At 38.0% G+C, this 23,635-nt stretch overlaps 2 long non-coding RNA genes across 2 annotated transcripts in view; both read right to left on the reverse strand.

Annotated features, from left to right (window-relative positions):
- LOC110838274 (uncharacterized) overlaps window positions 1-18,619 on the reverse strand; it is a 136,898-nt gene extending 118,279 nt beyond the window's left edge. The window contains exon 1 of the long non-coding RNA XR_015532551.1: window positions 18,043-18,619. This is a non-coding gene — a long non-coding RNA (uncharacterized LOC110838274). The remainder of the gene's footprint in view (window positions 1-18,042) is intronic.
- Window positions 18,620-22,260: 3,641 nt separating this feature from the next.
- Window positions 22,261-23,635, reverse strand: part of LOC147871204 (uncharacterized) — a 33,126-nt gene continuing 31,751 nt past the window's right edge. The window contains exon 3 of the long non-coding RNA XR_015532592.1: window positions 22,261-23,375. This is a non-coding gene — a long non-coding RNA (uncharacterized LOC147871204). The remainder of the gene's footprint in view (window positions 23,376-23,635) is intronic.

Below are 23,635 nucleotides of genomic sequence, written 5' to 3' on the forward strand. Positions count from 1 at the left end.
AAAAATACAGATTGGGGGTTTCTGAGAAAAGGGCGCTTAGGAGAATATTTTAACCAAAGAGGGATAAAATGACATGACGCTAGAGAAAATTGCACAGTGAAAAGTTCCATAATTTGTACATTTCAGCAAATATTACATAGGACGAATAAATGAAGAAAGATATTCAAATCAAGGAGGATAGAATGGGTAGGACATGTAGCACATGTGGGTATTTGAAATGAGTACAAACTTTTGGTTGGAAAACCTGAAGGGAAAGACTACCCGGAAGATGGAAGGATAGTATTAAAAATGATCTTGAATAAATATGGAGGATATGCGTGGACAGAACTAATGTGCCCCAGGTTAGGGACTAGAGTCAGGCGTTTTTGAAGACGGTGATGAATTTTCAGGGTCTACAAAATACGGTGAATTTATTAACTACATGAGCCACTACCAGTTTCTGAAAAATCCCTCTTTCCATGGAGTTCACCCTACAGTGCGGATGAATGTGTTCAGTTTGTATTCCGAACTTCTGAAGAGAAGTAAACTTTACAAGATAAAATGTTTATATGGACTACATATCAGTTATTCAACCTGCAATGCTTTGAAGAAGAGCAGGTTTTCCATCCCAGTATCCGAATATCAAACACGGTGTAGGACGTAACGTGTTCTATTGGAATATAATCCGGCAGCGTAAACGATTCTCTAATTGAAGGATAAAGCTATGCTACCATCACGCCATGGCTGTTTCACGTTGCAGACGCTTTAGGATTAAGGACGGAGGTGTTAAAATCGTTCTATAACTGAAGATAAAAAGAAAGTAATTATAATATCACCGGTGAATTAGTTAAATCCGATATTAGAACACTAGAAAACTCCACGGCTTTCATTTCACGAGTATTGCTGCATTGAATAATTATCAGAAATACTGAGAAACGAAATAGCACGAGGCTGAAGTAACTGCCTAATCAGAAGCTTCTAAAGATGTTATAATTTACTATTCACCCGATACAAAATCAAGGAATATGAGCAGAAATGAGAAATGCATACAAAGTTGATGGCAAACCTAACGGAAACAGACCAATTAAGAGACCTAGGAGTAGAATGAATAATGATACTAAAATATATATTAAAAGAGTAGGATGTGAGGCTGTGTAATGGATTCATCTGGCACAGGATAGGAACCAGCGGTTGACTACCGAGAACACGAAAATAAACCCTCAGATTCCATTACAGCGAGGCATTTCTTGTTCAGCTGAGCGGCTAAAACAATCTGAAGAAATATTCTACTTCTTGGAATTAGCTGTTGATTTCTAGAACAACTATTCCATCATTATCAACATGCAATTCATTTATTTAGGCCTGTTAACTGGACTGTTCAATGAACGCACCCATTTCCTAGCCTCTCAGTGTTTCGCCTCGTCCAATGGCTTGTTACGGTGGGTAACAAGTTTCTAATTAAAATATCCTAACCATTTTTACCTTTGAAAAAGAGGCTACAGTACTGCAATGGAGACACATTGAACACGATCATTCCGCTTGATGACAAAGAGACAGTGGAAAAATTGGGATAATAACAACAATGCCGAAAATATGTCCAGACCCTTAACTCAGTTTCGCAGTAACAGGACGGAGTACCTTCATGTTCTTTTGCACGAAACTCTGAAATTTCTTTAATGTAATTACTCAGTTTCGCTCCAGCAGAATTCAATTTCCCAGTATCACGCCGTGTACAAAATTGAGACAGAAACGCAGCTCTGGGTACGTACACCTGTTTGTTTATTTGTTCATATTTACTTTACTTCACAACGCTGTCAGTAAATCAGACTATACAGTATGGGACGGAAGGATGATTATGAAAAGGTCACAGAATAAAGCGATTATAGCCTAACTTTACGCGTTACCCTGAAATTTTCCTGGAGGGACTGAGGAAAACTACTAAAACCTCGGACAGGATAGCCGGTCTTCGGACCGAGGTTTAAACCTGGGAACTACAGAATAGGAAATAGGAGTGCTAACCACTTGACTGCGACGTTCGATATGTCAGAATTACTCTCATGTTATGTGGACAGGCGATGAATTAGGTGTAGATGTTACTTCCTTTGATGCTGGAGGTAGCGAGTACTTTAGCACGGTGAAAGTACCAATAAACTGAACTACTCGTAAATTTAGCATAATCTTCTTCCAAGCCTGCAAAATAACAGCACGTATAGCACCAGGAGACAACAGAAAATTGCATACTGATGAGATTCAAACTCTTTACTCTTCACTAAATAAGTATTAGGATAATCAAATCAAGGAGGATAGTAGGGGCATGTAGCACGACTATGTGAGAAACGAGGAATCTATACAAATGTTGGTCGGAGAACGTGATGTCAAAATTCTATGTTAAACACCGTAGGCTAAGAAAAAGACTGTATCTTAAATACACAGCATGGGAAAGTGTGTGCTGAATGAAGTTGGCTCAGGATATGGCCCAGTGGCTATTTAATGTTGCTGCCTGAAACGGGACGGTATAGTAGAAGACATGAAGGTTACATATGGACCGAAGTACTGTAATCACACGTTTATATGAAGGCATCGCAATATAAACTTCTAACTACACATAATGGAGTGTACGATGCATTAAAGTTATGTAATGACACTAGAAAGACGGCGTCTTATCTGCTGAGCCCATGAACTACATCATAAAGAAAGAGAACGGGTATATCGAGATAATACTTCACGCACTTTTAAACTCGAGAAAACATGAGCTAAGTGGTCAAGAACACACACTCTGTCTGCAGTGCTCAACGGATGGGAGCTTAGACTTCAGAGAAGAAGACCTGTCCCCTCCAGTTATTTTAATGACTGGAATATCCTGGTTTATGCCATTGCCTCTGACGTTATTCATAATACAATATAACAAGCTCATTAACTTCTTTCAAGTGGCCTATGATAAATCAGTAAGCTTCCAAAATTTATGTGTGTGCTTACATTTCATAACGATGTACAGTTCTCGAAAGTCACATTAAAATTTGTCTCCCTAGCACAGACGTCGAATCGAAGGCTGCATCCGAGCTTAAAGTATTTTGTTACATACAAAGAAAACACAATACGATGTGTTTGGAACTATATTTTATGGAAAATAGGTAGGCAAAACAAATTTTTATTTAAGGAAACATCACTTTAAATGTTGGGCTTTTGGATTTCAACAAAGTTGAGAATTAACTACATACAAAAGTTACGATAAGCAACAATCTGACTCGAGACATACAACGACTCAGCAGTAGGTCTGTATCTGTGATATTAGTTTCGTCACGATGGGTTTATATGTGCAATAAACGTAACTACATCAAAGCCAATATGGTACGCAAAATCGCATATAATATATCTGGAAACGTGTGCTCTTCGAATTTGCATGGGCAACCTGTCACCATTCCAGTCTTGTTCCACTACTGACTTCAGTCATAATAACCACCTGTTCAGTCGTGACCATTAGTTCTACTCTCTCCACACAGAACTAATCCTTGGGATGAAACTGGCTGACGAAAGTACTCAAAAGGATATTAAGAGATCATGAACTTTCTCCTTTATATAGAATGCACAAACTTACACCCGTAAATTAGCAACCTTCAACAAGGCATATGCTCTAATCCGGAGATAAAAGTCTTCAAACCTTCGTGATACAAAGAGATTTTAATCTCCTCCACCCTCAGCAGATAGCAGTCTCTTCAAGCACCAGACACAAATTAGCACGGAAGAAAAAGGCGCTATAAATAACTTATGGATAGGCCATTGCGTTTTTAAAGCAAGCAACAGAAGTGTATTCTCTCAAGAGCGTGGTATAGGATATAACCGAGGATGGCCATCTTCTGGGTTGTGGCGTCGTGTAGTCTGCTAGCAATTTTCAAAATTTCTAGCCGACTACACGGCGCTACAACCCGGAAAACAGCCAACCTCGGACTCACCGCAGTGGCAACCTTCTACTTAGAATATAACCTTCTGACCGTTTCAGGCCAATGAATTTCTGTACTGGTCGTTCGTCAAAAATATAAAAGCTGCGTTTTTTAACGACGGCGACGGTCTCCTAATCTGAGGATGGTAACCACAGATTTCTTAAACATGTCGGCAACTTATTACCAGAGTAGAAGTCATCACAAATCAAACTCAATCTTCTACCATATCGGGCCCAGTACACTTCCTAGTTTCTGTTCCGCGAAAACAGTCTCGCCTTTAAGTAGGCGTGGGTAGCAAAGAGTGAATTTCCGAGGCCCTGGGGTTGACACCAGGCGAAACCATGGCACCATACAAGACCAGACTATCACAACCATCTACATACGTTCTGCTGAGCACGAATATTCGGCTTGAACAAAGCCCATTGTAGTTAATTAAACGATAATGATTCGTCTTGCAGGAAATAACAGTGAAATTAAAATATTTTAATATAGAAAAAATATTTATAACACAGATTAATTATTGTAGTTCACATTGAACTTATTTTTATACGATACACAATCAAAAGCAACATTAGTGCTGTCATCTCAGGACTACTTCTAACAACAAAAACAACAAAAACGGCAACAAAACAATAACGACAAAACAAAAAACAAAAACAACATAAACGACGACGATAAAACGACAAAACAAAAACAACGACAACGACGACAAAAACAAAAACAGCAACGACAAAAACAAGAATAACAACAGACAAAAGTTCATTTCCAATTTTTTACAAAATCAATTCACATTAAAACCACAGTCCAAATTTGGAGAGTGCATCACATGGCAAGAATATGGCTACATAAACAGAATGTGAGTAATATAAACGTATTGTTATGAACTTATATTAACTAATACTGAAGTCAAGGCGACGTCACATCCAGTGAAGTGTAATCCCCCTTCACGAATTTTATTAATACTAAAGGGGACTGTCAACCGAACGACTCTGTGCGCTCCGAGATAATATTTAATGATATTCAAGGCACAATTCTTTCCCTTGATTAACTGACTTGGTGCCTAAGTCATAAGCACACTCGTGAATCCAGGCTTCACCCTCACTTTAAGATATTGTTAAATCGAATGAAGTCAAACGGGAATTGGTAGTTCATATCGCCAAAGAACACAGTATCATAAAGCTATGCTAGAATTCAAAATTATAATTTGAACAGTCAAAAGACCACACTGCATTCATTCTGACAGGCGACTGATTCCTAGTTATTAAACAACGCTCTTTAAACTGCATAGGACAGACAGTGTCAAATGCGAATGTAAAAGTAGGAACTGGAAATAATGTGGCAGGAACCGACCGTTACCATTTTCAGGTACTCAGGGGCAAACTGCAAGAGAAATTAGAAAAATCACACAAATCCTAAAGAAGTTTGCCAGTCAAGAGATTCGAACTAGGATCTTCCCGAAGTGACAACCACTACGCATCGACTTTGGGTTCACTCTGTTTTGTAACAACAATAGTAAATTTGAGTTAGTGGTCCTGTTATAAGACATAAACTTGCTTAGCACCCATTACCTTGGATGACGTCAGAAATACAGGGGGAAAGAGGGATGATCCCACCTCCGTCCCCCAAGATTTTGCCTGCGTAAGTATAATCCGAGTTCTCCCTCTTAGATTTAAAACAATGGGACGTCTCTGGATGAAGCGAGTCCGCTGGAGAGGATCGGTAGCAATATTGCAGACAGAACGTCTGTGCTGAGGGAGAAATGAGCCTGATAGAACTGCGAAACGCCAGACATAAAACCAGCTCCGTTTATAACTCAGCCACGTGACTGTATCATTGTTTAATACAAGAGGGTGGCATAAAGCAGGAGCAGTGATCAGGGCGAATGGAAATATATACAAAATGTCGGTGACGCAAAACAAGATTAAGAAAGAAAATCATTGTTCTCATTATCTTCAATAATAATACTTAAAGTTTTGGTGGCTACAGACGTATTTGTAATTATCAAGCAGAAGAAAATTTAATAACACATGCAGTTTTCGCTTGTTATGAGGAAGTAATAGAATCTGTTGGTCTTTTGGTTGACAAAAAGATATTCCTGCGCTGTTATAGTAGATGACATACAAGAACAAATGTGGCTGATGAAAAATTCTCAGATACTTTACATGTTAATTTTGGAGTGACAGAGGAAACACCTGGAAACAGATGGTACAGAAATTAAAATTTGCTATCAGAGATTACGAAAATTTTAATCTCGCATCGAAATTATTGAACGTCTCAGTATTCTAAATGTAAACTGAATTGTCACACAGAATTTTGAATACATCTGTACAAATATAACGTTCAATTAATTACGTAGCCCAGCGGATTTCTATTCACCATTATTTCGGGACCGACTGTGTGGCCCATACAAGTGATCTAAGCGCCAGACTACTCAACCCCATTTAGTCCAAAGGTGTCTGTGAATTCTTACCTCAATTACCCCCATTCATGGTACATCGAAGTTAGTAACCTACCAGCAACAAAAAATTGAAATCCTCAATTTACTTATTAGTCCCACGGGATAAAGGCGGGATTTGATTCTTTCCAGAAACTGCTTCCTTCATACAGACCTAGAGTTTTCACTGAAGACATGAAAGCGAGGATGCAAATGGGCGTATTACGAGCAACATATCTACTGGAACGTACAATGGATTTCTGTCCAATTCGAAAATCTGAGAAGTGAACCACTGTAGTCAACATTTACCGATCATCCATGGCGTTGTTGGTGCGACGCTACTGTCATGAATACGCACTACGGCTTCTCATGTGTCTTCTTTCTAAAGCTTCTGAAGTAATACCTCACTTCTGAAGCTAATATTATATCTGCTCACCTTTCAAAGAATCAGATGTTTGTTATTAAAAATAAATACACACATACAAAAAAACGTCGTTATATGAGTAAAAATCAAAGGTCTTACAGAATAGACATACCAGAGTTAGAATTCAGCTGTGAACTTCGCCAAATATTATCGTGTTCCTTGCCAGATAATTGAGGATGCGCTTACGGCGAGCGTCTCGCTGGCTGGAGCTACTTTATCGGGTCGCGTTTGCTGTGTTCAGTGTTAGGAGTACCACTGAACCACGAAATAAAGAGAGAAGACTTTTATTTTTCATTTTTCGAAGTGTTCGTCGGGCTAACACGCTTAACATGAACAATCTGCCCCTTTTCAACAACCACTTCTTGATAATAGGGACGTTCAAGTAACAAATTACCTACGTGCAAGAAAGGAGGCAAACACTCCTTATACAGGGCCAGTTAGTGGCAATGCATGTGAATAAAAGTCTCATTAATAAATAACCGTGCAAGAAGCTGATGAAGTATCACCGTTATTCCATTATCCCTGGGGCGCCTCTAGATTGTGTCCTCTCTTCCAGGATGCCTCATCTCCTTCGGCCACCCTCAGAGTCTAACGCGCACAGAAACAGAGAGTGAAGTGGTTTAGTAATCAATAAGTAAGAAAAAGGAATAAAGCAAGTGGCGAGGAGGAACGTAGATAGATGGACCTGCGGTAATGTTACACATGAAAGCTACTTACAAGAACTGTAAGAAGGACTTTACAGCGTCCATGCCGTTCCAAACAAGAAATACGCTGTAGGAAGTACCACAGAGACAAACATGTTAGTTACGCTACTCACAATGCAGAGTACCCCAGGGAAATACGTGTTTGAGTCATCATGCAGGATTATGATAGACGTGACAGCTCTAAAGTACACCAACCTCCGCCCTATTCCCCGGCCAACCCCTCGACGTCCTCAAATGTTACGCACTGTGATAATACACGTAACAATTTGTATAAACAGATTCTTGCCTTCGTACGTTACATGAATAACAAAGAACAGTTACCGGCCATATAAACTGCAGAGAGAATTTGGCTTGATTTTATCAAACTATAGGGGAATACTGACTCCCAAATAATAACTTTCTTCTTCTTATTCTTCTATGGCTCTCCGGTCCGTATTCGGTCCATGGCCACCTGAATTCTCCTCTTCCATTCGGTCCTCTGTTAGGTCCGTCTGTCCGAAGCTTTGATCGAGGTTTCAAAACATCTTCCTTTTTACGGTTCAAGGTTGTTAGCCTTGCGACCAACCCCCAACCTGGAGGACCAGGGTACCTGTCTTAGTCTGACCTCTCCCCCTCGACCAATCTGGCTAGGGAGGCCCTACCAGTACCTCCGATCCCCCCAAGTGCCTGCATAGGCATGTAGCTGGAGGCTTTACTTACTTACTAAATAATAACTTTGATATCATAAAAATGACCGAAACAGAGAATAACAATAGGTTTTTGGATGAATATATAATGCCGTAAGATAAATGAACATTGTACAATTTAGTTAATAATTTCTGTGTGTAATTTAACTACAGCTGAAGGGAATATTCGGGCTGGAAAAAACTGATGCTGATCAACTCAAGGAGATTCAGATACATGGAGCATTTTCGCACAAGGAGATGAGAAATACGTACATAATCTTGGTCGGATAAACGGAAGGAAAGAAACTATTTGTAAGACCTAGACATAGATGAGACAATAATACTAAGTGGATATTAAGGAAAATGGGTAGAAGGGTGCAGACTGGATTAATCTGACACAAAACAGAGACCAGCGGCGTTCTCTTGTGAACAAAACGGGCTCGATAAAAAAAGGTGAATTTCCGGTAGCGCAAAAGCTCTTCAGGTGCAAACATGGCGTATTCATGAGCCGAACACGTGTGCTCATTAATCGAAATTCTCTGCTGCTGTTCGTGTAGTATCTATCAATGCGTATTCTGACAAGGGAGTCCCAAATAAGACAACAATAATGAAATAATTGGTAAAAATAACTGTTGTAATTTGGTTGCGTTTTAAATTAAACGATGTATTACACACAAAATTACAAGATCCTCCAATAAGTTGTTGAGCTCTCGGCTGGATCTGATCTTCGCACGGCCGCCATAATGGTATTATTGGTGAACAAGATTGAAAGGTACAAAGATAATGTATCATAAAGAGTTTCATAAAAATCTGTCAACCCGTCAAAAACTTATTAAGGGCAGAGTCACACAGAAACGGGTACACACAAAGGCATTCTACATCAAAGACTCGCATTTTCTTGAAAAACTTTCGAGTACTATTAAATGCTATGAGCAGATTGTTGTAGGGCCTATAGCCGTCATAATCACCATCAACTCTTAAAGAATAGGCCTTGTGCCATGTTCCTCAGTAAATCGCTTTAATTGCTGATATACCCCGACACATACACAGTTTCTTCCAGCGTGTCCCAAGCGTTGACCTGCTTCGCTACTGAGATGGAAAGCCATTTTCATCTATAGATTTCTCTTCCTCACCGACCAGGAAAGATGACTTTTTCCCTCTCATTCCTCTCGCGCTGTTAGAAGCAAGGAACCTATTAAAACTTTGTACGAAACTCAAGCATGTGAAATGTTATCTTGTTGAAGATTAATCTGCAAAGTCTTCACATCACATCTCCACTTACACCTTAAAGTTCAGAAAGTTCCAGCGATCCACAGTAAGTTTCTGGATGTACTTGAGAAGAGATGAAGAGAATTAAACTACACGGACATAAGTAGTCACACAGAGTCAAAATTAATAACAGATTTTCCTTAATTTCAGAGCTCACACGACAGGCGTTGTTATTATTCAACACATAAAAACGCTTCAAATAAAATATTAATTCTCCTCCTTTATTCGATAAAATTTGAAACAAATCAATTCAATTATGAGCACTCATTTTATTTAGTATGTTAACCGTTAAATATTTCATTATACATGAAAAACTATAGCCATGATGTTCCTACTACCAATTTAATACTGCTATAGTGCACATAATTAAATAGTCTGAGATCATATGAAGTCTGAATCATGTAAGATCAGTATAGAACACGTAATAAAATAAGTTACTATGTGGATGAATTTATTCATTTTAGAATTTGTTGTGTGAAGACAGACAATCAATGATATTTTAAAATTTACACAAAATTGTGCTCCAATATAGCTTACGATTCACATGTACATACTAACGACGCGTTGTCACATGGTGTGGGAATAATGCTTTGTAACATTGGCTCCGGTACCTTTAGAATACAAACTGTCTACAAATCAACCGATTTCTGCAATAACCATTAGACGTATATTTAAATATAGGTTATAAGTCTAAGCAGTAACCTGATGATTCACGTGGTGGTGATGAAATCTCTTATGGTGTCATTTACTATTTTAGTAGGTTTGCCCTTATTAATACATATTGAGATTTTATGAAGGAGTCGGGGTCGGAGTCTGAGATTTTAGTATCGACTCCACAGCCCTGCTTGCTGCTCTTATCATAGGAGCATAGAGACAGGTTGAATCATACTAAATAAACTACGTGTTTAGTAATAGTTCTATTCGGAATTTATTACTTGGAGAAAATATGCCACATGTGAAGGATAGGAAGACGAATAAAACCAAGATGGAATAACCTCCAAATGGCATGACGTTCATTTCGAGTTTCGTGGAAGCCTGCTGAAAAAAAACAACCTATAGGTACCCCCTTGAATAAAGACCTGAAGGGAGGCAAAAGGAAACGTAAAACTAGTGAATAAACAAGGCATCGAAGGGAACGAAATGCAGAATATATGGACAGGCTGTTATTAATTAGGTTTCTATAATATGCCTAGAACACTCCGGACTAGAGACTACTCTAAGACAAAGACATATATATATGAATGTGACGCCGTGCATTTGACCACCGCAACTTACGAGATTCGATACCTATCTGAAATGAAGACATCGATATTCCGTGATATATTAAAATTGTTTTGCCACATCACAACATAAGAAAATATTATTTATTTATAAAATATGGCCAGGTTTAAATATTCTAAACGAAATTCCACAAACACATAAATTAAATAGAGCACACTTACTAAAGCTTTGTCATTTACTGGAACAAAACAGTTTCTTTACACAGAAACGAGTGTATTTCAGAGTACGTGGTACGAATGAAAACATAATGGAATGATTTGTACAAGATTAGTGCAAGAATAACCGTAATCATTTTCTGTGTTTAATTCGTTAATAAGTTCTTCTTTATGATAATTCTGTTGTGTTACTATAGCTCCAAAATATGTATTAGCTATCTTTACGCTAACATTCTTTCCCCGCACACGGGTCGTATGATATAAGCCCACAGACTCTGTTTATTTCTCTCTGCCCTTATTTATAGACCGAATTCTTTATTAGCGCCTAGTAGTCTTTTCTGTTTCATTTTTTATTTATGAATATTTCAGCCGAATAGATTAGCAACATCAGCATAAACCAGGAATAGACTTTTTTTTATTCAAATCCGATTCCTCTGTCCTCAAGCCGTTTGCATGGAATATTCTAAAGCAACTAACTGCACACAAAACCCACTTCACTCAGATTTATCACAGCTCATTTAAATATACTGCTAAAACTAAAATTTATTGCAATCGCTTAGTGGAGGTTAAGTTGCCCTGAAGAAAACTGGAAACGTAGAAGCGGAGCCCAACGTGTTGCGATTCAGGAAAAGAAGATTCAGATTACGAGGTAGCCCAGCCTTAGTGCAATGGTCTCAGATTTTCGTATTATTGTAAGATGATGTATCATGTGCATAAGTTATATGGTATCGACAAACATATGAAGATAATCTTCCCTGAAGAGGAAATTCTTGAACTTAAATACCCGGTTTTTGTCTATTTTTACAATGATTCTTCAGAAACGAGGCCTATTTGTAGTAGAGAATAGTGGAATATGATAAATAAATAATATCTGATGAAATTTCTCTTGTAGCAGAGTTTCCATGTTAATTTACTCGTACTCGTGGATGAACCTAAATATTACCTTAAAAATATTAATAAGTTCTGTCTATGTTCCCATAACACTATACCAGACCACAACAATAAACCGGAAATTATTTTGAGTAACATTCACTGTCTGAGGTACGTGCTCATGTAGTGGTTCAGTATTCAAAGGGCTTCGGGCTATATCCCAACACTGCTACCAACATAAAAACGCATGAATTCGTTTCAGAATAATGAAAACCTCTCACCTGAAGACGGTATTAGGGCCAACCCCCAACACGTCGTACAAACTATATAAATGTACGTCACATAACAGACAATACAGCGAAATGAATCGACCTATGTTATACTGTTTAAAGAATCACAGTCAATACATACAGACCTCGGGATTTCTCACATGGCCACTAAAAGTCTCTCTCACAAAACCTATTAAAACCATCTTCCTCTCGAATTTCCAAGTGTCTCGGTTTAATATAAAATGGCAATTATGAGAACAGTTCACGATTCAACCTATTTAACGCTGCTGTTTCTGCAGTTGTCGTCACCAAATTCAAAGATTTATAATCACTTCAGATCTGTACACCGTTACAACACGATCAGCAGAGCACAGGCGAGTGAAGACAGCTCAGAACTCGCAGGGCACCAAAGCTTGCAACGCTGTACTGGCGACTTTGGGCTGTGCTGTAAAGGGAGAGGAAGAAATCTTCCGTGGCCTTGCAGCATGCACTTTGGTGATGGCTACTATGCATTATGGGGTAAAATACAACAATTTGAACACACTGTATGCGTTCGTTTCCAATGGGTTCACGTCGGTATGTGTTAACAATTCACGCTGTTAGCTATGAAACAGAGTAACTACAATAACACGCTAGTCTGCCAGTAGCTCCAATTTTGCCATATCAGCCATGTACATTCTGTCTGAAATATATTTTCATATGAAATCATAACTAGGTCATTTTATAACAAATATTTTAAATTTGCATTCCAATAATATCAATTCTTTTTTCCTTTGGGTAGTGGCACCGTTTTCAATTAACTAACATCCATAAAATGAATTGTAGCCCAGTGGAAGTCCTAATTAGAATCTTTTTGTTTGATCTGTATTTGATCCACGATTGCGCAATTAAATATAGGCAGGATATTATGTCTGCAAGAACAAGTCACGTTCAGGCGAGACATTTTCTGTATTTAAATCGCATGATGTAGTCTATCTCAAAGTTTGTTCCATAACTACACACAAAGAAATGGCCTACAACACTTCAGATTTCCCTCAACATATGATCTCGTTAAATATATTCCACAACCCAATACTCTCCTCACCCACTTATGTTCGAATCCCACCTAAAGACTGACTATTATGGACAGCAAGTCCATGGTTTTCATTATACTGTAATCATGCATAAATTAATTTATTAATATATTCAGCACAAACTACGTTATCTATTCCGGGTCAGATACCAGCTTTCATTCTTTATTCCACAACATAACCAGTACATATATTGACGTTTTCATAAGCTAATGTACTGTAATGCAAGTTTGCATGTATTGTTAATAGATAGGAATCTTTAATTAAAGAATGGAACTATAGTTCATGGATACACAGACTGTCAGTTTGTAGGGGAATCTTATTGCAATATTCAAACATAAATAAGAAAACATCCTAATTTATCTGCATTTATTCAATTTGAAAACGATTTACTTCATTCTAAACAGCTCAATTAAATCGTATATTTTAAAATATATGCTCTCAGTTCTGCCACCCATGAATTTCTGAGGCCCGTTGTTAGTAACGCATTACTTACAGAAGAAAACATTCACGCACAAACATTAGTTCTGTTTTATCAATCATTAATCGTTCAAGTGGCTTTAAATCTGTGGCTACTTTATGTATCATCCAGTCAAATTCGAACTCTTGATGTATACACAAGACATCAGAGCGAGTCCAGTCACTACAGAATGCATCAAAAGTAACGCCGACAGCTTAACGCAGAGTCACTGAAGTCCCTGCTTCGTATTCCGGAGGTCCCGGGTTAAACTCTCAGTATATAAACCGGCTCTTCTGTCCAAGATTTCTCGTTGTTTTCACCAGTCTCTCCAGCCAATTTCAAGTATAGTACACCAAATTAGCCCACGATCGATTCAATTAATTTATCGTTATTCATGCTATCATTTGACTTCACAGTCTGAGCTACTGATAACGTCGTTTAATAAACCACAAAGAGCACTAAAATAATTAAAAAAATTGATGCGTACGTTCTACGTTTACACTCACACATGTATCTATTTAAATCTTCGGCAATTTGTTGACAGTTATATAACTATTTGCGATTTTACATCACATACAAATGCATAACCAAAATATGGCATTTTTTTATAAATTAAAGTCATCACTGACAACAGCGACATCGAGCATCGGAAGTGTCTAGTCAATATTGGAGCGGCAACTTTTCATTTTGAAGGCATGATAACACGAAATTTGTCAACACGCGGCCAGTATTCCAGAGAGAAAACCGTACTTTAGTAACATCAACTAATACGTTCGGGCATTTGCTGATCCATTCTGGCGTTAACTGTCTAAGAGTCAAATTACTTCGTTTTTATCCATTCTTTCAACATTGAAAATAAATATCTTTCATTGGCCTACAATTTGAAAAATGGTGATCAGCTATTTAGTTTATTCAAAATGGCTTGGTTTCCTCTACAGTGTTTCCACGTACAATCTAAGGAATGTTTAATGAGTTTCATCTCTGTAGCATTGATTCTGGTGTTGTATTTGGGACATTTTGTCCATGCTTCATTATCACAGAGAAAAACTGGGAACTAAAGTGTTATCGATTCTTAATCTGGTATTTTACGAACTGCATTGTTAATTAGGCCTAAACATTTCAGAATATTTTAGAAAAATGTTATATGAAAATAAATATTTATCTCATCACGTCCTTGTAATAAGTTATAGTTTTAAAACAAATCTCAATGCAGTTGAAAATTGGAGAGAGATCAAGGGGATGTTTATGACATCATGTTTACGTGTTCTGCTAATCTGTTTATAAATTATTCGACTGTGTCAAAATATCTGATTGTACATGGTCGAATGATAGAACGATTACTGCATAATTAATTGAAAAAAGATGTGGAAGGAAGCAGTCGTGGCCTAATTCAAGGTAGAGATCGACACTGGTTGGGATTTTAGTATTTCTCCAGGACCTCCTGTCCGAGCCCAAAGTTTGTCTTCAAATATGTTAACTGCACCTAACCTAAGTCCGATATATTTACAATCTGCCCCAACAAACGTACCATAAATACATATTTCTTTCAATGTTTATATGCTGAAGTTATTTTGTCGTTTCAGGAATGGTACATAGACTCCAGATAGCAAGTTTGTTAGTTGTTGCCTCGAGCTATTTCTGGGAGGGACAGCTACGAAAATCCCGGATAAAATAAAGGAAATGGGATTTGCTTCCGGAGCCCCGACTGTGTCCCGAGCATAAGATGAGCTCAACTACGAATAACTTTGCCTTTGCGAAAAAATAATGGTCCAAAAAAGCGTTTGACTGGTATCATTTGAACCAGGCCCGAGGAGACCTCTAATTCGACGTAGTATCTCATAATTTATGCACTGTAGTCAGACAGTAACTGTTCAAATCCCGCCGAGGAATCGAGTTGACACATCACCAGTGACAAACAACAGACAGAAAGTGGCCGAAGAAACGAGATACTTCCTCACGGACCGCTCGGTATTCGAACTCAGTGTTCCTCGTCAGCAACAGGATCGGCTGAGCAGTGCGAACCCTGAATTTTCTGCAACAGATGGATACAACTTGCCCCCATGTTACGTCACACCCCACTCCTGTTGCGCCCTTCTCTTCCCCTTTTTTCGATAAGGCCCCGTCGTCATAGTAACAAATTGATTGGATTACAGAGTAGAACTGAAACAAACTCTGCTTCCCATTGGACCAGTTCTAAGCAATATCAATGTATTGTAAAGCGAATTTTCAATCAATAACTTATTTTCTTTTTGGATCAAATGTGTGATATCTCAAAAAGCTGATGTTTTTTTAGAACTTTTGCGAATGACAATGAATTTGTGGCTTCTCTTGAAAATATTACCTGACTGGTAGTTTGTACGTATAATAAAACATTAGTAGGGAGTGTGCATAGTTTAGTAGTGACAGTAAATGAGAACCTTTGCAGGATTATTTAATAGCCCATTTAGAAATGTATCTTACAAAGTAAACAGGCCTAACAATACTATAAAGCGCAGTTTAGATAAAAAAAATCAAAAGTAAAATGTGACACAAATTAGAATCTTAAGTCACGTTCGTTCGGTTACGATGTCGTCATTCCATGAATACCACACACAAAACTGGTGGTCACTTGCTCAATATGCGTATACCCTACACACTTTATTATACCTGCATACCCGCAGTTTACATGTCGTTAAACACAACAGGCAAACAAACCAAAATAATGAAATGGAAAGCTACCGTTCCGCTGTACGTTCCGCTTCCAGAGCGGAGTTAATACGAGTGACCGAAAAATAGGGCAACCCATTCCTGATATACGTCCTATTTGTCAAAAAATAAAATACAATTAAATCAGATAACAAGAAAAGCAATGTCGTATTAAGTGTTCTAAATGTCCATCGCATGCATTCACCGTTTTCCTTATGTCTGGTGCACATCTATGCTGCAATCTGAGGGAACACCATTGCTTGGGATTTTTAAGGAACCGTGAGTATGCACTACGTTTTATTACGAAAATAAATAGAAATGCGTGTAATTCTTAATTTCAGCATAAGAACAGGGAATCAATTTCTGCTGAAAACTTAGTACATTATAATCACAACCACAGTAAAACCGCCATATTAAATAAAATGATAGAAATATACAGTATATACAAAACAAAACCGCGAAATTAAACAGTAATCGTTGGTCTAATTTATGTTTCAGTTACCATGCGGGAACCTTCAATCGCTTGAGCAACGCTTGAACGATAATTTCTGTTTAGATACTCTCGCGTACCGATGGAAATGGCATATCTGATCGTTGCGCAGGTCCTGAATGTCTGTTACAGGATTATCACCCCTGATTCGAAAAGCGGGGGGCATATGTTATCGTTTAGCACAAGTTCATCACTATCGCTGCACTACTCCACCATAGATAACGCCACCTCCCCACAGTCATCCCCCCATATGACCTATCCTGATATCAGATAACTGGACTGATATTTAATAAGCACGCTTTTCGCATACCAATCTTTTCAGCAGAATGTCTGCTATTTCATTGCTTTATGCCGTATTAGATCTGGGCATATGAAATAAAACGTAATTCAAACCAAATATCTCGAAAAGACAAGTAAATAAAGTACTCTTTTACAATCGGCTTTCGGGGATGAGCCGCGTCGAATGTCGACTTTTTTTTCTTTTCGGTAGACACAGCAGTTGCCATCTTCAGGGCACGGAAAACTTCTAACATTCGACGCAGCTCATCCCCGAAAGCCGAAGTTGTACACCGAACTCCAGCGGCGAAAACCTGAAGAATTACAGCTTTATAATTTGGGTGAGCTGTAAACGGAATCCTTTAATATTCCTCCTTATAATTGTACACACATCAGAATTTCTGTAACGAAAGCTCTAGAATATTTATTTTAGCTAATGTGAATTTGTAATCCTAAGAGTCATCACAATGAGCAATTTTATTATTTCTATACTTCATTTCAATAAACGCCCGTGCGAAGAACAAATTCTGTCAGCAATTCTCTTTGCCTGTCAATAGGAAAACATATTCATAATATTGCCATACCAAGTAAGCAATTTCATCATTTCACTGGACGAAGAAATAGGAACGTTCGCCAGTGTATTTTAAAGGTATTCCTTCATTTGATACCAAACTGATCCAGCCATAAAGCAAGACACGAAGAATTTTAAACTAAAGCTTATGCCCTGAATCTAAACCAAACCTAAAATCTGAACCTAAACCTCGTTTGCTGCAACAAAAAGGTAACAGCCTACCAAAACAATGTATTTCGCCTCGCAGGCGAGTACATTAATTATTTCGCTCCAATAAGCCTATCATAATATGCATTATATCTACTTATTGTACTTTAATAAACGCTTTTTGTAAGGAGAATATCTAAACACCTCGTACAGTTTCATCAGGCCAAATACTGTATTCTACTGCAGATATGTATACAAATTGAAACTACAGTCCTATCTAAATAACTGCAGTCTTCTCTTCGGCTTTTAATCAAATGCCAGAAATGTTGATAATCCTCCAACATCTTTCACTTACCTCAAGCCAGCCAGTCCACTTGCCACCACTGGATTTGAGTCCGAACGGCGTAATGGCAGCTGCACGTCTATGACAGTGACAGGATGGATCAAGTTTCTCTCACGCACACATCATGTGATCGAAATTATAACGTTATTACAAATCAAACTATTTTAACACACGTAAAGGAATGTCATTTTACACTTTATCACTTAACTTTCACCCGACAAATCACAAAAACAAGAGATATAAAACCTCGCGTCAGTATCACGTTTACATGAACGAGAAACGACTTCGATACTGCTTCCGCTTTGATGTACTCGTCAGAAATCGGCAGTCATTTCGAGAACACACTCGAACACAAGGCAGTTTATGCTTCTTGCAGGGCCAACAACATTTATACTACCGTCGTATGAGACAAGACGTATCCCTGCACTACCCCTTCCTGACCGAAGCTGCGACACAGAGGTGTACCAATAACAATACTATTACTGATAATGATACTATTAATAATACTACTATCAATTTTAATAATAATATTAACAAATTCTCACCAATGTCTCTCCTGATTCTCCACTAGATGGCTCCGGTAGACAAATCGGCCTGAATCCTATTCGTGTTATATATGAGGTATCTCGTTCATAGATATCGCATCTTTTAGATCGATCCTAGCGCCTGACAAGATCAGTGCAATTAAACTCTTCTGATATTCTTTGACAATAAAAATTGTGCATTACAGTGAGAATATATGCTGTTAACAAACAAAAAGTCTCTTCTGCTACAAACTCAGCATGGGAAGTTTTAATAAAATTTGGCTGACTACAAAAGAATTCTCCTAGTAAAGCTTTCTGGTAATTTCTAATCAATACCAAGTGCACAAGCTTGTTTCTATAATAATATGATGCCAGTGTGAGAAAACATACTCCAGAATTTGGCATTAAAATTACACGGATTTTTTTTTTACTTTACGAATAACTGCTTTGTATGGCATTGCACGAGAATGGAATGGTATGCGTGCAGCAGTGACTTATTGTTGGAAAACAGAAATTATTTTAGAATAATTCGACTCGCCTCTCTTGACCAGTTAGGGCTGCTTACTCGGAAGAGGCTCAAACCTCAGATCGTACTAAGGCTTTAAAGAGTACTCATTTTGGAAAGTTGAGTAGAAACGAAATTTTTAATATGCTGATTTACGAAGTATAAATGTTTGAAAACAACCTGCAAAGTGAAAGGAAATTAGCATTCTTATTTGACCTTGAACTTCTTGCGGTAACGCTGAAGTAAACAAGGGAGATATAAAGTTGATACGCTGTAAAATTTCACGGCGACTGAAAAACATATTTAATTAATTTTGGTCTTCATGCAACTTTTATGATGTTGGAGCCTCTTTATTCAAACCAGTTGGCGCCACGTTCACCACGTTTCAGTGTTTTGACTGAATGTCTTTCACTTCAATGATTTCAAATGATAAAAGCGGGATGAAATCCACAGCCCACTTAATTCTCTTTGAAAGAATGCATCACTAAATGCATGAATGGGTCGTTGTTACACAGCACAGTCACCTGACGACTTGGTGGACTAAACACAACGCACCTCGTAACATTTCTTTCTTGCCCCGTATTGTCACACATTGGTGCAAGACGTCCATCCATTGGTCGTTTGCTTATTGGCGTTGTATTAATTAAGACGATGCAAGTATTGGAAAAAATATTAATTATTGTTTTATTATATCACGACTCTTTCTATTAATTTGCGTAACTTCAGCTCTGAATGTAATAAAAATGGCAAGTTATTTACGTGTGTCAGTACACAAAAAATTATTTCGATGGAATAAAGTTATTAAGTTATATTAATGAAGCAAGGAAACCACACGTTGATAACCTGGTAATAAAATAATAATATAAGAAACATATGGTCTTAAACTTAACTTGGAAGTTATGGGAGACAAATATAAGGCATTGAAAACCTAGTAAGAATCTAAATTAGTATAAAACTGATTATCCTTTCCACACAGATATAAATTAATTAGTGTCAGAAATGATAAAGGAGATCACATTATGTGAATTACGTATAGTGCCTTCGTATGCCACAATTCAGCTGGAACTTGCCTCTTTATGGAGACACACACCGAGTGACTAGATCTGGTATGTTCGCAGCAATCTCTCTCGTAGAATCGTCACGCCAATAATTCCAGAAAGATCGTTGGTGTATTTCTTCTTCAGTGTTTCCCGAGTTTATATAACCGCGATTTTCAGCTGCATATGTTAGGAGCGAAATGCATTTTACGATAATACGCTTAGGATCTCACAGAGGTTTTGTGAGGCTGACATTCTCAAAATTCTGTACCGAGGGAAGATTAACATTTTATTTAATCTAGGCCTTACCTACTCCCACTACGACATTCTTCGATTCTTACAGGCATTATATGTTTTACCAGTTAATTACAGTACATGACTATCAGTATGTGTAATGTATCACGCACATACTCGAGCTTCGAAGGTCTCTAGTTCAAAGCATTGGTTTGCTATTCGCCTGATTCAGGGAGCGGATAGGCCTTATCACGACCAACCTGAAACACACACAAATTGATAATCGCGTGTTAATAAAAACTTTGTTCTGGGACCTGAACATTACGATATAAAACAAAGTTTTCGTTTCTGAAACATTCATAACTTTTTCATGTTTCACATTATCGTAAACATTGAAACTTTTACATTGACTATAATTACCTCTACGTTTTCAGTTCCGGAATGCTAACTTTTAATGATCTGAATACAATAATAAAAAAGCTGGTCGGTCTAACTAGGATCGCAAATATAATAAATTTAACTAACATCAGTCCAACCGTTTCTCGAGTTATTAAATTGTTTTATTTAACTGTCCCGAAAGCCGTATTACTTGCGGAAAATGTTTACTGAACACAAAAGTTTTTAAATTAGAGGTTTCTGACGGCGATGTAACGAGAAGTGTGCGCCTATAATTACCACGTTTGATTTATTTCGTCGTCTGAAAGGTTTTATTCAAATGTCTAAACGTTTTGTCCTAGGCTGAGACTAGCTCAACCAACCAGGGGCCAAAAATGTAGAGTTTTGTCCATTCACAGATAAACAAAAGAGAAACTATAACTAATTTTCAAAACGTTTTGTTCCCAGCATTTTTTGCAGTCAGTTAACAAGTGTGGAGTGAAGAGAAACACATCTAGGTTTTCATGCAAAATGTCCGTTATTGTCGTTCGATTTCACCCAAAACTGTAATGTCACCAAATTTTAGTTAAAATCCCTAGTATCGCATTCTGTGAATATCAGTTCAACGATTCTCGTGTGGTTACAATGGACACAGACAAACGGGTACACAAATGGCGAAGCTAAAATAAGAGCATTTTTGTTTTGTGGACGTGCACTTACCTGGTCAGTGGCGTAACATGCTACACTTGGCTGATAAATATGCTTTGGTTAAACATCGGCTCAGACCACGTGCACAAAGTGAATTCCATGAAATCCTGTGTGGAGATACTGCTGCCAAGTTCCGTGGATAGTGCGTGGGCTATTATACAACGCTACACCAACGACAGATATTACTTAGAGTGGAATGTTAGCAGTTGATTACGTGTAGTGAACGGGAGAGAGCTGATGTGAACATGATCGTTGTCGATTTAAAAGTATTTGCCTAAATTATAAGGAATATGGAATGGATGCGCTGGACCGGAATAAGGAGTGGATGCAGCCCTTGCGAACACAGGAGTGAATCTTTGGATCCACAGAAGGCGGGGGATTTCTTGACTAGTTTCTTAAGAGCTGTGTTACATAGATTTAGTTACATTAAAATTAATTAGAATTAGCGTTCTGTAGGTCGAGATTCAAACTTGGTAGCACAAAAATATAAATCAGACATGTTTCAGCCTGAGGTAAACTGTTCTTCACTACTTTCAATAGATATGGAAGGATTGATATATATTCGAAAGTTGTTCTCTCTGAGTCCCTCTATACGCTCCTTCAGTTTGGCCCTAACCTTTTGAATCACTCTGTATAAAGATATATAGCAATCAGTAAACAGACCGGCTGCAGGCCGGACGATGCGGGGTAAAGTCATTAGAAAAGGCAGGGAATTTTTCTCTTCGGCATTGCTTCCTCACTAAATCCAGGGCCCTTACAGGTATTTTTACGAAAAATACAGCAGACGTTGCAGCTTGAAGCCTGCACAAAAGCTGCATCTAGAACCATGATTAAAAATGCATGGTACTTACACACTAGTACTACTTTATGATAAAAATAACTGTTTACATCGTGTTTTTATACTTCATAAAAGTTATAGAGTCCTCATTCCATTCACTGTTCTCTTGTCTTGTGTCACTAACAGCGTCAAATTAACAATCTATCAAGGGCTAAGTCAACCAATGATACGGCGAAAAGTATTTCATAAAAATTATGATTACGAATAAATAATCTTGGTTAGTTACAAGTAATCTACAATCATCTCACCAGGAGTGTCATGCCAACATGTAATAAATAATAATAATGATAATTACGATCACCCTGATGATGGAGGCAGCAAGGACCTCTGAAACGTCGGTAAACTTCTACCAGACTACATGGCGCAACAACCCAGAAGACTGCCATCTTCAAATTCAAATCGAACAGATCCACAACATGACAGTAAAATAGAATATTCCGCCTGGAAGCACAAGGAACAGTAGTTATATTGACTCTTGAGATTTTTTCTTTGGCTTCTTAAACAGCACATCACGTACTTCAAACTACGTTCTAAACACCCTGCTGTATTTGCAGCAGATGGACACTCTTTGCACCGCAAAGGCAATGAAATGCTTTAGCACTCTGTTGCCCGTAGACTGTCTTTATTTTATGTTTGCCTTACACACAACTCATTGGTTGCAGCGAAGAGACAGGTCTTTCCTAAAGCCTCTGAAGATTCACTTTTATGAAGACGTAGCAGGGATTGTGAGAAGACACGTCAGTTCGTTCACAAAGCTATCATTATGCCCAATTGTTTGCTAGGCCTGGATGAAGGTAGCCACTGCTGGAAACGCAGTCATTGGCTTTCGAGCATCCGGTATCTGGCTTTTGAATATGGCTGAAATCCCAGATAATGCTCACATTGGGGACGGACTTGCTGAATGTGAAACATCATCCAGCAGCAATCCACATAATACAATGCCATCCGTCAGCACTGCACAAATCGATCGGCCTCGCATTTGAGTTCTTCCCGGTGTTGAATGCAGCATTGAACATGGCTCAAAATCATCAACATTAGCGTCACAATGTTCTGGACGTTTAGATGAGAAAGGATATTCTGCTTCATCTCGTTCCCTTCTTTAGAAATTTTGTCCTGTTCCGAGTCTGCAGAAGTGGAAGAAACGAGAATGACAAGAAAATTAACAAGCAAAGAAGAAAGTTCTCGAACTAGAATCAACAAGAAGAAAATAGGCTACTTAAAGCAAATGCAGTAACTTTCTTCTGTGTCAGAACATTGTAGTTTTTTAAAGAAGAAAATTCTTTAATGTGGCAACATTTTAGGAGTTTCCCTGTGAGTAGCATTTTCACTAGTGGTAAAAGGTGAAATTTATGTATTTCCTGTCACTTCACTGGAAGGAAGTTAA

Source organism: Zootermopsis nevadensis, unplaced genomic scaffold, assembly GCF_977971745.1.
Source record: "Zootermopsis nevadensis isolate Lab colony 2312 unplaced genomic scaffold, Znev_1.0 Znev_ptg000061l, whole genome shotgun sequence".
In the NCBI taxonomy this organism is placed as follows: Eukaryota; Metazoa; Arthropoda; class Insecta; order Blattodea; family Termopsidae; genus Zootermopsis; species Zootermopsis nevadensis.